Source organism: Manis javanica, chromosome 10 (assembly GCF_040802235.1).
Source record: "Manis javanica isolate MJ-LG chromosome 10, MJ_LKY, whole genome shotgun sequence".
In the NCBI taxonomy this organism is placed as follows: domain Eukaryota; kingdom Metazoa; phylum Chordata; class Mammalia; order Pholidota; family Manidae; genus Manis; species Manis javanica.
The window spans coordinates 18,883,828-18,896,984 of record NC_133165.1 but is presented as its reverse complement, the minus strand read 5'-3'; the positions used below and the strand labels follow the sequence as shown (position 1 = coordinate 18,896,984).

At 41.8% G+C, this 13,157-nt stretch overlaps 1 protein-coding gene across 2 annotated transcripts in view; it reads right to left on the bottom strand.

The window, feature by feature from the left end:
* Positions 1-384, bottom strand: part of E2F7 (E2F transcription factor 7) — a 38,767-nt gene extending 38,383 nt beyond the window's left edge. For both annotated transcript variants that reach the window (XM_037010756.2, XM_037010757.2), the window contains exon 1: positions 182-384. The gene's annotated coding sequence lies outside the window, so the exon portion shown is untranslated. The remainder of the gene's footprint in view (positions 1-181) is intronic.
* Between the last annotated feature and the right edge of the window lie 12,773 nt (positions 385-13,157).

Here is a 13,157-nt window from a genome sequence, read left to right as displayed (position 1 = left end):
ACGACTCCCGCAGTCGTGGAGCCGGACGCGGGGCTGGAACCAGGACGCCCCACGCGCGCCCGGCCCCAGTGGGCCCCGGTTCCCCGCCGGCCGGGAGGACGGAGGCCGGCAGGCTGGCAGCCAGGCGGGACGGGCCCCTTGCCCGCAGCCCCCGCCTCCTCGCCAGCCGCACGCTACTCACTCCCGCTCGGCTTCGTAGGCGTCCTGCCTCCACGGGGACCTCCACGACCCCCGCCGGCGCGCGGTCCGCGGGGCGAGGCGATCAGCGGCCGGGCGGCAACATCGCGCGAGGAAAGCGAGGCGCGCGGAGCCCGTTCCGAGTCCAGCGCCCGCCGGGACCCGCGGCGTCAGCGCCGCGCCCGCCCGCCGCGCTCCCGCCAGCGCTCTCCGCGCTCCCCGCTAGGACACCTCCTGGCGCCTCGAGACCGAATTTGAGAACCCGCCAATCAGCGGCGGCCGGGGGCGGCCCGGCCAATCGCGCGGCGGCACGGCCGGGCCGCCCCCCTCGGGGCTTGGCGCTCCCGGCCGCGCGTTTCGCCCGCACCCGCCCAGGGGCCGCCACCTCGGCCCGCCCCCTTCCGGGTACCTGGGAACGTGGGCCCGCCAGCCTGTTCCCGGCGTGGCGCGGGCGCGGGCGGACGCGGGAAGCCGGGCGGCGCGGCGCGGGGCGGTGGCTCCTTTGTTGTGCAGGAGGCGCCGCTCTCGGGCCCTCACGGCCGCCGAGGGAGGGGCGCGCTCGGGGGCGGCCTGCGCGGGAGAGGAGCTGCCCGGGCTTGTCGCCGGACCCCCGCGCGACCTCGGGCTCGAACAGACCGCGCCGCTGGCCTGGGAACCTGGGCGGGACCGCCGTTTGCTCTCTGTTCCGGGGGTTCTCGGCGGCGGCCCCTTCTCAGAACGTCGTCGGTGATGAGGGAGTGGGGACGCCTTTAAGAATCGTTCTTCTCAATGTGGGCCGCATGCTGGGAAGCAGTGGAGAAAAGTTCCTCAACATTACTATTTTGTATTACATGTTTCACTTCCTTCAATTTTCTTACTTAAAATAAATATTGTTAGAGGTATGTGTGTGTGTGTGTGTGTTAGGCGTTACTGTTTACAACAGTTTTAAGTTAACAGAAAAATTGCGAAGATAGGACAGAGTTCCCATATATCTGGCACCTAGTTTCATGTTTAATAACCTCTTACGTTTGTGTAGTAATTTTGTTAAAATCAATGAACCGATATTAATACCTTATTCTTGACTGAAGTCATTACTTAATTCACATGTCCTTAAACTTTGCCGAATGTCCTTTTTCTGTTCCAGGATAGCACTTTACACCCTGACTTCATGTCTCCTTAGGCTCCTCACCGCTGCAGCAATTTCTCACATGTCCCTGGTTTTTGAAGCCCTCCAAGCTTTTGAGGAGTTCCGCTAAGCCGTCTTGTAGGGTGTCCCGCTGCTGGTATTTGAGACAGCCTTCTTGAAAGCATGTCTACAGAGATTTCTTCACAAGCCATATGTGTTACAGTAAGGATATCATTCTCTTTATTATCCCTTCTATACCATGTATGCCACTTTCCAACCCCTTGCCTCCCAAATATATACATATTTTAAACCAACTTACTGCAGAATTCTGAATATTCAGTCAAGTCCTTCACTTTGTACTCTATATAGATTGCTGATAAATTGCCTTACAATCACTGCTAGCCCATACCTTAAAAAGACAAGCATGGAAATATTAAACATAAAATATTAAACAAAAAATAGTAGAAATAGGAATTTGCCTTTTTGGTATTAGAGATAATATTTTGAACTGAAAAACAAATCCATCTGGTAGGTAGAAGCATAAGGAGATAAGTTTAAAGAATAAAATTTCAATTTATTAAGTTTTGTATTTATGTAGAATGAGAAAATTTGGACAAGGACATTTTTTTTTCCAACTATATTTTTCCTGTGGCTGCTGTAACAAATTACCACAAGCTAGTTAGTTTAGAACAACAAATTTCTCACAGTTCTGGAGGCCCCAGGTCAAAAATCAAGGTATCAGCAGAGCATACTCCCTCTGGGGCTCTAGAGGAGAGAGCCTTGTCTTCGCTTCTGCCAGCTTCTGGTGGCTATAAACAATCCTTGACGAATAAATCTGCCCTGTGTGTCTCTTGTAAGGACACTTGTTACTGAATCTAGGTTCCACCTGTATAATCCAGGATAATTTAATCTCAAGATCCTTAACTTAGTTGCATCTGCAAGGAGACTTTCCAAATAAGGTCACATTCATCAGTTCCAGGGATTAGGACGTGCATGTACATTTCTGGGACCACCATTCAGCTTTCCAGACCCACATCCAAATTATTGAAGTTCATTCATTTCTCTGATATTTCAAAATGATAGTAGTTGTTTCTTTGAAGTTAGGCAGTTTTATGTTGCAAACCTTTCCCTAGCATTTTCAGAGTTTTTTTCCTATCTTTTTCAATTCAAATGTAACCACTATTCAAAACAAGAAACACTATATGTAGTTTCAGACACTTAAACACCAGTTTTAGGAAAACTAGAAAATGAGTGAGTGATGGGCAGATTCAGACATTATTCTAACACCATTATTTACATTGATGCTTTCAAGTACCAACATTTGTAAATAATTTGTCTATCTCTCAGTTACTCAGTGGACACTGACGGTGGCTGGGAACTCAGGTGGGGCATTAAGAGGAGAGTCAAGCATGTGAATACTCTGTGTAGCCTGGTCTTCCTTACAGTAAAATGACTAAGGTAGTTGAACTTTAACGGGGGCTCAGGGCTCCAAAATGAGTGATCCGGACCACAAAGTTGGAATTTCATTGCCTTTTTATCATGTAGCCTCAGAACTAAGATAGTACCAATTCTACCATATATTTTGGATAAAGCAGTCAGAGATCCATACACATGCAAAGGGACAGGACATACCCCTGCCTGCCTTTCAATGGGAGAAGTGTCAAAGAATTGGAGGCCATATTTTAGAACTGCCACACCAGGTTTCATGCTGATTGAAGTATTTTGCGGTTTTATCTCAGTGACCTCTGCCTGGAAGGTCACTGACTTCGGAATCGTATTACCCATACAGCAACAGTCCGCGGGGTTCAGCATTGTGCTCGGCTTGTGGTTCTCAACTCTGTCAATACTTTAGAATCAGCTGGAGAGATTTGTTAAAATAGCAGTACCCGAACCAGAGATTTCTAGATTGTTGATCTGGAATTGGCGTTGGGCGCTAAGCACTTTTTCAGAGCTGTGCCTCCTCCTCACCCTCGTGCTAATTGTATGCTTATCTGTTGATTCCTTTGGGTGCTCTGACTCAGTGTTCCAGAAATGGATCCTTGGGTCCCATCAATGAAGACAGGAAGAGCTGGGGGTGAGGTGGGGTGTTACTCTCCGGAGTAGGTGCGGGGGTTTCAAGGGGCTGTGTTTCGCTTGTTTGGGACTGTTGCTGGTTGTCGGAAGGAAAATCCGGTGGGTGGTGTGGAGATACCACGGAAGGAGGAGCAGCAAGGCTCTGATCAGGAGCATATACACAGATGCTATCTGACATGCCTCTGTGCAAAAGACTTAACTCCAACTTCCAAATAGTCTTTTACCCTTTTAGCATTCCAAATCCCAAGGTTTATCACACTTTACAGGAGTCCACTGTCATGAAATGCAATTCATGTCAGACAGTCTGAACTGTCCAGTTAATATATAATCTTCCTCAGACATTTTCCTGTTCTTCCACTACTGTAAATACAGGGATAGCATCTGTTCTCAGAAAGTACAGTGACACAAGGGAATTAGAAACTAATTTTTCACCACATGGCTAACAGGGACCTTGGCTTCACATCCTGGAAATTCTCAATTTGCTTTGAGTGGATCAGTTTAACAGTTCTTCCTAAACTGAAGGCTGCTATTTAAAGTGGCTTTTGTCTTTAGCCATTCATGGGTCTGGGAATGCGATCAGTTTGTTTCTTTAGCTGCTAGCAAGTTCAGAGAATGCAGAAAATTTATTCTTGGCTGACCACAAGCAATGTCAGAAGGATAATGCGTCAGTGACTGGCTCCTGCTCATAGCCTTAACAACAGCAACAAGAGTATCGTGTTAATATCAGACAGCAGTCACTGCTCCCACCTCAAACGTCATCCAGATGTCCAGCTGTTCAAAGGGAGGTGCCTAAATTGTATTACATGTCCCATAGGGAGCAGAAAGAATTCTTTATCTTTACAGGCTCTTTGTCATCCTTAGCTCTATGGAGCAAGGTCGTTTCCCCAGTGATCATGTGATTTGTGTTCTGACTAAATGAAAAGAGCATTAGGTGCACACATATGTGTATGTGTGCATATGTGCCCTTGTGTGTGCATGGTGGAGGCAAGGGTGTGGGGAGAGGATTGTGCTGGACAGACACTCCGGACCACACCAGATAGGACACAGTCTGAACTGGCTGGTGTTTCCAGAAATAAGTTGGTAATGGGCACCCCTCATACGGTGCAGCATTTATGTTGCAGCTTGGGCATGGGTTTTTGGAGAGATCACAGTGGGCAGGATGTAAAAATAGGGATTGATCACCACCTTGAACTGAGATTCTGGAGAAAATGGGGGACAGATCCCTCTTAATCATCAGAGACGTACCCAGAAAGGAAGGAGTTCACTTTGAGGAGTAGAGAGACTGAGGTTCTAGACCAGGCTTGGCCATGAATTTGGAGGGTGGCAAAGGTTTTGCCTTCCCAGGCCTTGGTTTTCTTTTGAAAGTAGTAGGGCTGATTTGCAAGACCTCTAAAGAACCTACCACTTCTGTCATTCTAAATCCTTATTGGTCATTTAGGATATCCTCTTAAAACTTGGTACCGAGTCCTAATCACTTAGTGTGGATATGTAAGAATAGTGCTAAAATAAATATTTTATTTCCATATTTGGTGAAACTGCTACTCATTACATTACATTATGTACATATATATATGTACCTACACACATTAATAATGAGAATGCTAAAAATATGAGGCCAAAATCTGACCCTTATGACCTTTACTTTTCTAAGCTCAAAATTAAATGGCCGAATGTCATTTTTCATACCTAGTAGTATTATTTTAATAGCATTCATTCATTATAATACTTTGGAGGCCCACATGAAAGTGTTTTCATTGTGCAGGGAGAAGAGCAGTTTGGGGTTAGGGATGGTGAAAAGGAGAGTTTGGTGTTAGCAGCTCAGGGACTGGAAACTTAAGTTTAAATACCACAAATATTACGTTTACCTGACCCAGAGCCACCTCATCATATGCAGGGTGTTGTATCTTAGAGAAAGTAGAAAAATAGAGTATTGAACTCAAATAGAGATGTATTAGCTCAGGCCTTCACTAACCAGTTAGGGAAAATCTTCACGTACAAAGGTTAAGGTATTGTCTGTAGGAAGTCCTTGTTAAAATGTGAACTTTACTGTAAAGAGTAATCACTGAACAACATCATCCACGTAGCACATTAAAACACCTTTCCTCAGCCCATACCTGGGGTGAAAATGAGATTAACCTTAAAGTACAAAACATTATTTCTCTAATACTTTTTACAGCATACTAGACTTTCTAGCCTTGTTCAGAAACTCACCCCTGCCTCCCCAGTGAATTCTGGGATTTTTTACTTCTCACCCCTTCCCTAAGCATTCAGTCATGGAGCCCTGGCCAGTGGCCAAATCTGGGTGGTAGTCATGGTGATATAAGTTCTCTCCTACACCAATGGCTGAGATGATGTGTTTGGACCAAGTTTTGGTTCCTTTGGGTGAATTATCTCCAAGATGTTCCACTCTACTCTAGTTTCAAAGGTAGATGGTCACTTCTTGGGCATTTACTGATGGCCTTCCCATACTCAGAGCTAAGTGTATGTACCTGTGGCTGGAGAGAACAGGTGCCTGAAGGTGCAAGGCCCCAAGAAGAAGAACTCAGGGCAGGCATAGCTGAGTGGGGCAGATGCGAGTGGAATGAAGGGGGACAGGAGCTGTTTCTTCTTCCAGGAGAGAGGCATGAATGGGAGGTAATCTGTGTTCCTACAGGGTAGGAAGAGAAAGCATCTCCTAATAAAAGGACAAGGATTCAGAAAGAAGTGTGGAAAATAGTGGCTTACGTGACTAATTTAATAGAATTGCTGGGGATCCCTGGGTGATTACTCTTGTCAAAGATTTAGTAGGCCTGAATAAAGTCTGCAGTTGTTTTCTAGAGCATGCCTGCCACAGAAACTGCCACTTCTCAGGTAGATGGACAGAGGCTTTTGTTTTGTTCTTATATTCAGCTGCACAACATATAAAGAATGATACGTTTAGCACAGGGAGCTAAATCCCTACAAATTAGGACACTCTCATTTGGTCTACATTTTAATGACACACTTAGTTTAAGTTTTCTTTTTCTTTTCTCCAGATATTGTCTGTTATAAAAGTCCCTTCAAGAATGATTGTGAATGTGAATACCAAAAAATATGTTTCTTCTGTTCAATGTTATTTTGAAAAGTTGTAGGTCTTTATCCATAAAAGAGCACAGTTCCCTTTATTTTATTTTATACTTTATATAGTTTAAGTAAAGTAATGTTTTCCTATCCCTTATGTGTTTTGTTTTTTGCAAATAATAACTAATATTTGGTTGCATTTATTTCTCCTCTGTTTGGTCTACACGTATATTGTAAACTGGTCTAATAGCCTGTGGTGTGGTGTGGTGTGTGTGTGTGTGTGTGTGTGTGTGTGTGTGTGTGTAATTCCTCTTTATTTCAGTTACCCAGCCTACACGTATTTTGTAAACTGGTCTAATAGCCTGTGGTGTGGTGTGGTGTGGTGTGGTGTGGTGTGTGTGTGTGTGTGTGTGTGTGTGTGTGTGTGTGTGTGTGTGTGTAATTCCTCTTTATTTCAGTTACCCAGCATTTTTTTTGGCTGATGAAAATAAATTCTGCCTATCTTTTTGACTCAAGGAGGGTTTCTTTCTGTTTTCAACACCCAGTTTACTTGATTTCTTATTGTTCAATTATGTTCCCAGGCAGCCACTTCTTTCTTAAGCTTACTGAAATTCCTCCAGAAATTTGTTTTCCCACCTTACTGATTTCTTTACTTGTCACATGGTTGTTAAATAATTTATTGATGTTTGCAGTTATAGTGACATGATGCTAGAGCATCCATCCACTTAGGGTAATGGTGTTTCTTCTTTTCCCAAACTTTATATAATCTTGTGATTCTTTAAAAAATAATTAAAAGTTTCAAAAGATTCCATGTTAGTCAGTGTCAACAAAAACCAAGCAAAGTTGCCAGTTGAAGAACAATACAATTATGTAAATCATTCACCTTTTTTCCAGTGACTCTGCTAAAGGAGTAAAAAATTACAAACTTAAATGAAACATAACTGAGACATATTGTAGAGAAGAAAGCAGACAACATTGCCAGTGGTGGAGACTGTATGTTATAAATACAAGGCTGAAGTTAGAAAAGTAAAAGCAAGAGATGAATTAAAATTTTCACAACAGCAAGCAAGTAATTTTGGTCTCGCCATTTTCTAATGATTCTCTTGCTTAAAATGCTGTTAGAAAGTTCGAGAAGGAAGTCTCTGTATAGTGCATGAGGTGAGCTTTCCTGAATTTCTTGGCTGTGAAACTGACATCTTGATGATTTTCCTGTTGAAATTTGTAGCCTGATTTTCTGTTTGTGTGTTTGGGACAATCACAGTTGGCTGTTTGAAAGAACACAGAGCAATCTTGTCTGTCAGGCCAATGGCAATGTCCTGGTTAATATTAAAGATGGATCAAAGGCAAATATGCTTTAATATCATTGCATCTCAATGAAAAGCTTTTATGGGCTGAGTAACTCAGGAGGCACTCAGAAGATATCAGTTGGCTTCATTTATTTTTTACACATTAATTATTAATGCCTGTGATGAAATAATAGTACTATTATGCATTAGCAGAGCCCTTTTTGCTATAAAGGACACTAAGCACTTTATGATATGTGGGAGCCAATTTATTGATGCATATATATAGTTCTCTGACTGAAGCCACCCAGAAGCATAGATATCATTTACGCCTGAGTTTCAGACAAGGAGCCTTTGGCACAGCCTTGAAGATACATCCAGAATCCAAACATTGCTTACCATCCCCAGCACAGCCTTCAGGTTCCACCTCCCTCATCCTTGCCCTGGACTGTTTCAATCATCTCAAAATTGGTCTATTTGCTGTCCTTCTGTAATTTGTTCCTAAGCACCAGCTACAGTGATCCATATTAAAATGGCAGCATCTCCTTCTTCTCCAGATATTCCAATGGTCTTCCAACTCATTCAAAGTAAGAGCCAGAGTCCTTGAAATGGTCTACAAGGTCTTAGGATCTGTCCTCTTTCACAGCTCTGATCTTATCATCTTCAACTCTTCTCCTTGTTCGCTGTGTTTCAGCCACACTTGGCTCCTTGCTAATCTTGGACTTGTTACTCTCCTGTTCAAGGGCCATGCATTTCATATTCTCTCTGCCTGCAGGGTGTTTTATCCAGAGAGCTGCAGAGCTCTCTCCTTCACTTCGTTTAGGAGCACATTAGTTAGGGTAATGTTAACTTCGATAACAGAGGAACTTTACAATTTCGATGGCATAACAAAGCAGAAGTTTCTCTCTCACTCATGTAACAGCCTGATAATGGTGCTCCTACGTGGCAGGTGGCTTTCCTGTAGGGGGCGCCTCGGAGACCCAGGTTCCTTCTCTTCGTGGCTCTGCGGTCTCTTTTGGCAGTCCCTTAGTCCTCTGTTTCTAGCTAGTGGAAGGGGAAGCAGACAGTGGACAGGCACACATCACTTCTGCTCACATTCTCTTGAGAGAAACCAATTACACCGCCACACTGAATTCATGTGTCAAAATTTCATTCATTTTTATGGCTGGACAATATTCCTTTGTATGTATTGACACCACAATTTGTTTATCAACTCATCTATCTGTGGACACTAGAGTAACTTCTACAATTTAGCTACTTTAAAAACTGCTGCTCTCAACATGGGTATACAAATATTCTTTCAAGACCCTGATTTCAATTCTTTTGAGCATGCACCCAAAAGTAGAATTTCTGGGTCACATGGTAGTTTTATTTCAATTTTTTGAGGAACCGCCACACTCACTGTTTTCCACAGTGGCTACACAATTTTTCGTTCCCACCAACAGTGCACAAGGATTCCAATTTCTCCGCATTCTTGCCAACCCTTGTTATTTTTTGGTTTTCTGGTAGTAGCTATCCTAAGGGGTGTGAGCTGGTATTTTATTATTTTGATTTGCATTTTCCCAATGATTAGTGATACTGAGCATACTTTTAAGTGCTTATTGCCCACTTGTATGTTGTCTTTGGAGAAATGCCCATTCAGGCTGAAGCATTCATTGTCTGCATACCCAGCACTGTGTTCCCTGTGCCTGGAACCAGGCTGCCATGTAGTAGGCACTCGAGGATTGGGCGCTGACACTGATTCAGCCTTCCTGGGCTGCTGAAAAAGGGATCGAGGAAGGACCTTAGGGCAGTTGACACAATGTAGTTCAGAAACTCATCAGTATAGTCAGGGTAAGTGATATAGCATATTGTGTCAGTACATAGGTATGAGCAAATCAGAGTTAGATGTAATGACGATGTGTCAACTTATACCACAGATTACAAACTTGAGCCGAAATTTGCCAGACTGGTATTTTGTTTGCTCTGTACAGTACTGAAAGTTTTTTTTTTGAGAAATAAAAATTTTAATTTATTTTTAATTAGTGGCTGATTTTTAAAACTGAATATTTTTACATTAAAAACATCAAGATTTCACTTCTTTATGCTCCTGTTTTTTAAGTTATACACTCTATTAATACTCTTTTAGTAGTTGTTACTTAACTTAAGCATATCAGCATACCAGTAATAATAATCATAGTAATGATAATAAATACTTTGTTGGGTTAAAAAGGACAGAGAAATCTATGTAAGTTGGGGGGGAAGATATGAGAATAAAGTTTCTAAACTCCTTGTTTTATTCTGAGGGGCTTACAATATTAGCTGTAGACTTCATTAGTTATTGTGAATTCCAGATATTATTTAAAATATAACCAATAAAGAGCAGAAACAGAGTCTATAATCTCCAACCAGTAGAAGAAAACAAGCAAATAAGAGATCAAACCACAATTCCACTTGTAGGTGTACAGATCTTCTTTGGCTTATGATGGGGTAAACACAGATAGTGGGATATTATTCAGCCATAAAATTGAATGAAGTTGTGATCATGCTACAGTATGGATGAACCTTGAGACTTTATGCTATGTGGAATAAACCAAACACAAAAGGACAAAGATTGCATGATTCGACTTACATGAAATACGGAGAGTAGGCAAATTCACGAAGACGGAAAGTAGATTAGGCTACCTGGGGCTGGAGGATGGGAAGAATGATGGAGTTACTGCTCAGCAGTTATAGAGTGTTTTTTTGAGATGGTGAAGTTTTGGAAATAGATAATGGTGATAGTTGCACAACATTAGGAACATAATTAATGCTCCTGAATTGTACACCTAAAAATGGTTAAAATGGCTAATTTATGTTATATGTATTTTATCCTAAAATCCTAAGAACACTTTTTATCTTAAAACTTTATCTCAAATTTTTTTAAATTAAAGCAAACCAGTAATTTCCCTGAAGAAAGACTAAAGAAACATACAAACAATAAAGGAAAAAGCACAAATAGATGATAAAAACAAGTCCAAGTAACAGTATCTATAAATCAGCTGAACTCATCAGTTGAAAGACAGACTGTTAGATATAAAAGTATAAATCAATTTGAGTTTATAAGAGATACATCTGAAACAGAGGGACTAAGCAAGGTCGAAAGTAAAAGAACTCAAAAAATGTTTTTAAATACTAGGAAAATAGCCAATAAAGTTGGGGTTTCTTTATTAATATGAATTAAAATAGACTTTAAGACAAAATACTGTTAGAGAATCACAATGTAATGATAAAATGCTTATTTCAACAAGAAATTCTAATTCTACATTTGCATAATTCAACAAAATATATAAAACTATAGGATTTATAAAGTATCAAAATGTGTAGAGCAAAATTGATAATAAGGGTAGCACAATCCTGGGCAAGCAGTTCCAGACCTGACCATACAGGACAACCCTTGCCAAATAAAGTGGCTAAAATACCATAACAGGCTATTAGTTCCTCAGGGTTGGTTTGAATTCAGGCAGGGCTCCCTTGCACTTTTCCTGTGTCATGTGATTATATCTATGTGCATTCATGTGGCTGAATCCACTTGCGAGCCATACTGGCGCTGGGACACACAGGACCTTTAGTCTTTGGGCTGTTTTCCACATCATTCAGAGTTCAGCCTGGACATCCTTAAATCACAGTGGCAGGACAACAGTTTGGTTCAACTTAAAAAAATTTTTTTATTTTGGTATCATTAATCTACAATTACATGAACAACATTATGGCTACTAGATGCCCCTCATCATCAAGTTCCCCCACATACCTCAGTACAGTCACTGTCCATCAATGTAGTAAGATGCTATAGAATCACTACTTGTCTTCTCTGTGCTATACTGCCTTCCCTGTGACCCACCCCCCTACATTATGTGTGCTAATTGTAATGCCCCATTTTCCCCCTTGTCCCTCCCTTCCCACCCATCCTTCCCAGTCCCTTTCCCTTTGGTAACTGTTAGTCCATTCTTGGGTTCTGTGAATCTGCTGCTGTTTTGTTCCTTCAGTTTTTGCTTTGTTCTTATACTCCACATATGAGTGAAATCATCTGATACTTGTCTTTTCCACCTGGCTAAAGGCATAATACCGTCTAGCTCCGTCCATGTTGTTGCAAATGGTAGGATTTGTTTTATTCTTATAGCTGAATAATATTCCATTGTATATATGTACCACATCTTCTTTATCCATTCATCTACTGATGGATACTTAGGTTGTTTCCATTTCTTGGCTATTGTAAATAGTGCTGCGATAAACATAGGGGTGCATCTTTCTTTTTCAAACTGGGCTGCTTGCATTCTTAGGGTAAATTCCTAGAAGTGGAATTCCTGGGTCAAATGGTATTTCTATTTTGAGCTTTTTGAGGAACCTCCCTACTGCTTTCCACAATGGTTGAACTAATTTGCATTCCCACCAGCAGTGAAGGAGGGTTCCCCTTTCTCCGCAACCTCGCCAACATTTGTTGTTGTTTGTCTTTTGGATGGTGGTGATCCTTACTGGTATGAGGTGATATCTCATTGTGGTTTTAATTTGCACTTCTCTGATGACAAGCGATGTGGAGCATCTTTTCATGAACCTGTTGGCCATCTGAGTTTCTTCTTTGGAGAAGTGTCTGCTCAGATACTCTGCCCATTTTTTAATTGGATTATTTGCTTTTTGTTTGTTGAAGTGTGTGAGCTCTTTATATATTTTGGATGTCAACCCTTTATTAGTTATGTCATTTATGAATATATTCTCCCATACTGTAGGATGTCTTTTTGTTGTGTTGATGGTGTCCTTTGCTGTACAGAAGCTTTTCAGCTTGATATAGTCCCACTTGTTCATTTTTGCTTTTGTTTTCCTTGCCCGGGGAGATATGTTCATGAAGAAGTTGCCCATGTTTATGTCCAAGAGATTTTTGCCTATGTTTATTTCTAAGAGTTTAATGGTTTCAGACTTACATTCAGGTCTTTGATCCAATTTGAATTTACTTTTGTGTATGGGGTTAGACAGTGATCCAGTTTCATTCCCTTGCATGTAGCTGTCCAGTTTTGCCAACACCAGCTGTTGAAGAGGCTATCATTTCCCCATTGTATATCCATGGCTCCTTTATAGTATATTAATTGATCAGATACGATTGGGTTAATATCTGGACTCTCTATTCTGTTCCACTGGTCTGTGGGTTTGTTCTTGTGCCAGTACCAAATTGTCTTGATTACTGTGGCTTTGTAGTAGAGCTTGAAGTTGGGAAGCAAGATCCCCCTGCTTTATTGTTCCTTCTCAGGATTGCTTTGGCTATTTGGGGTCTTAATTGGTTCCATATGAGTTTTCGAATGATTTGTTCCAGTTCGTTGAAGAATGCTGTTGGTATTTTGATAGGGATTGCGTTGTATCTGTAGATTGCTTTAGGCAGGATGGCCATTTTTATCATATTAATTCTTCCTAGCCAAGAGCATGGGATGAGTTTCCATTTGTTAGTGTCCTCTTTAACTTCTCTTAAGAGTGTC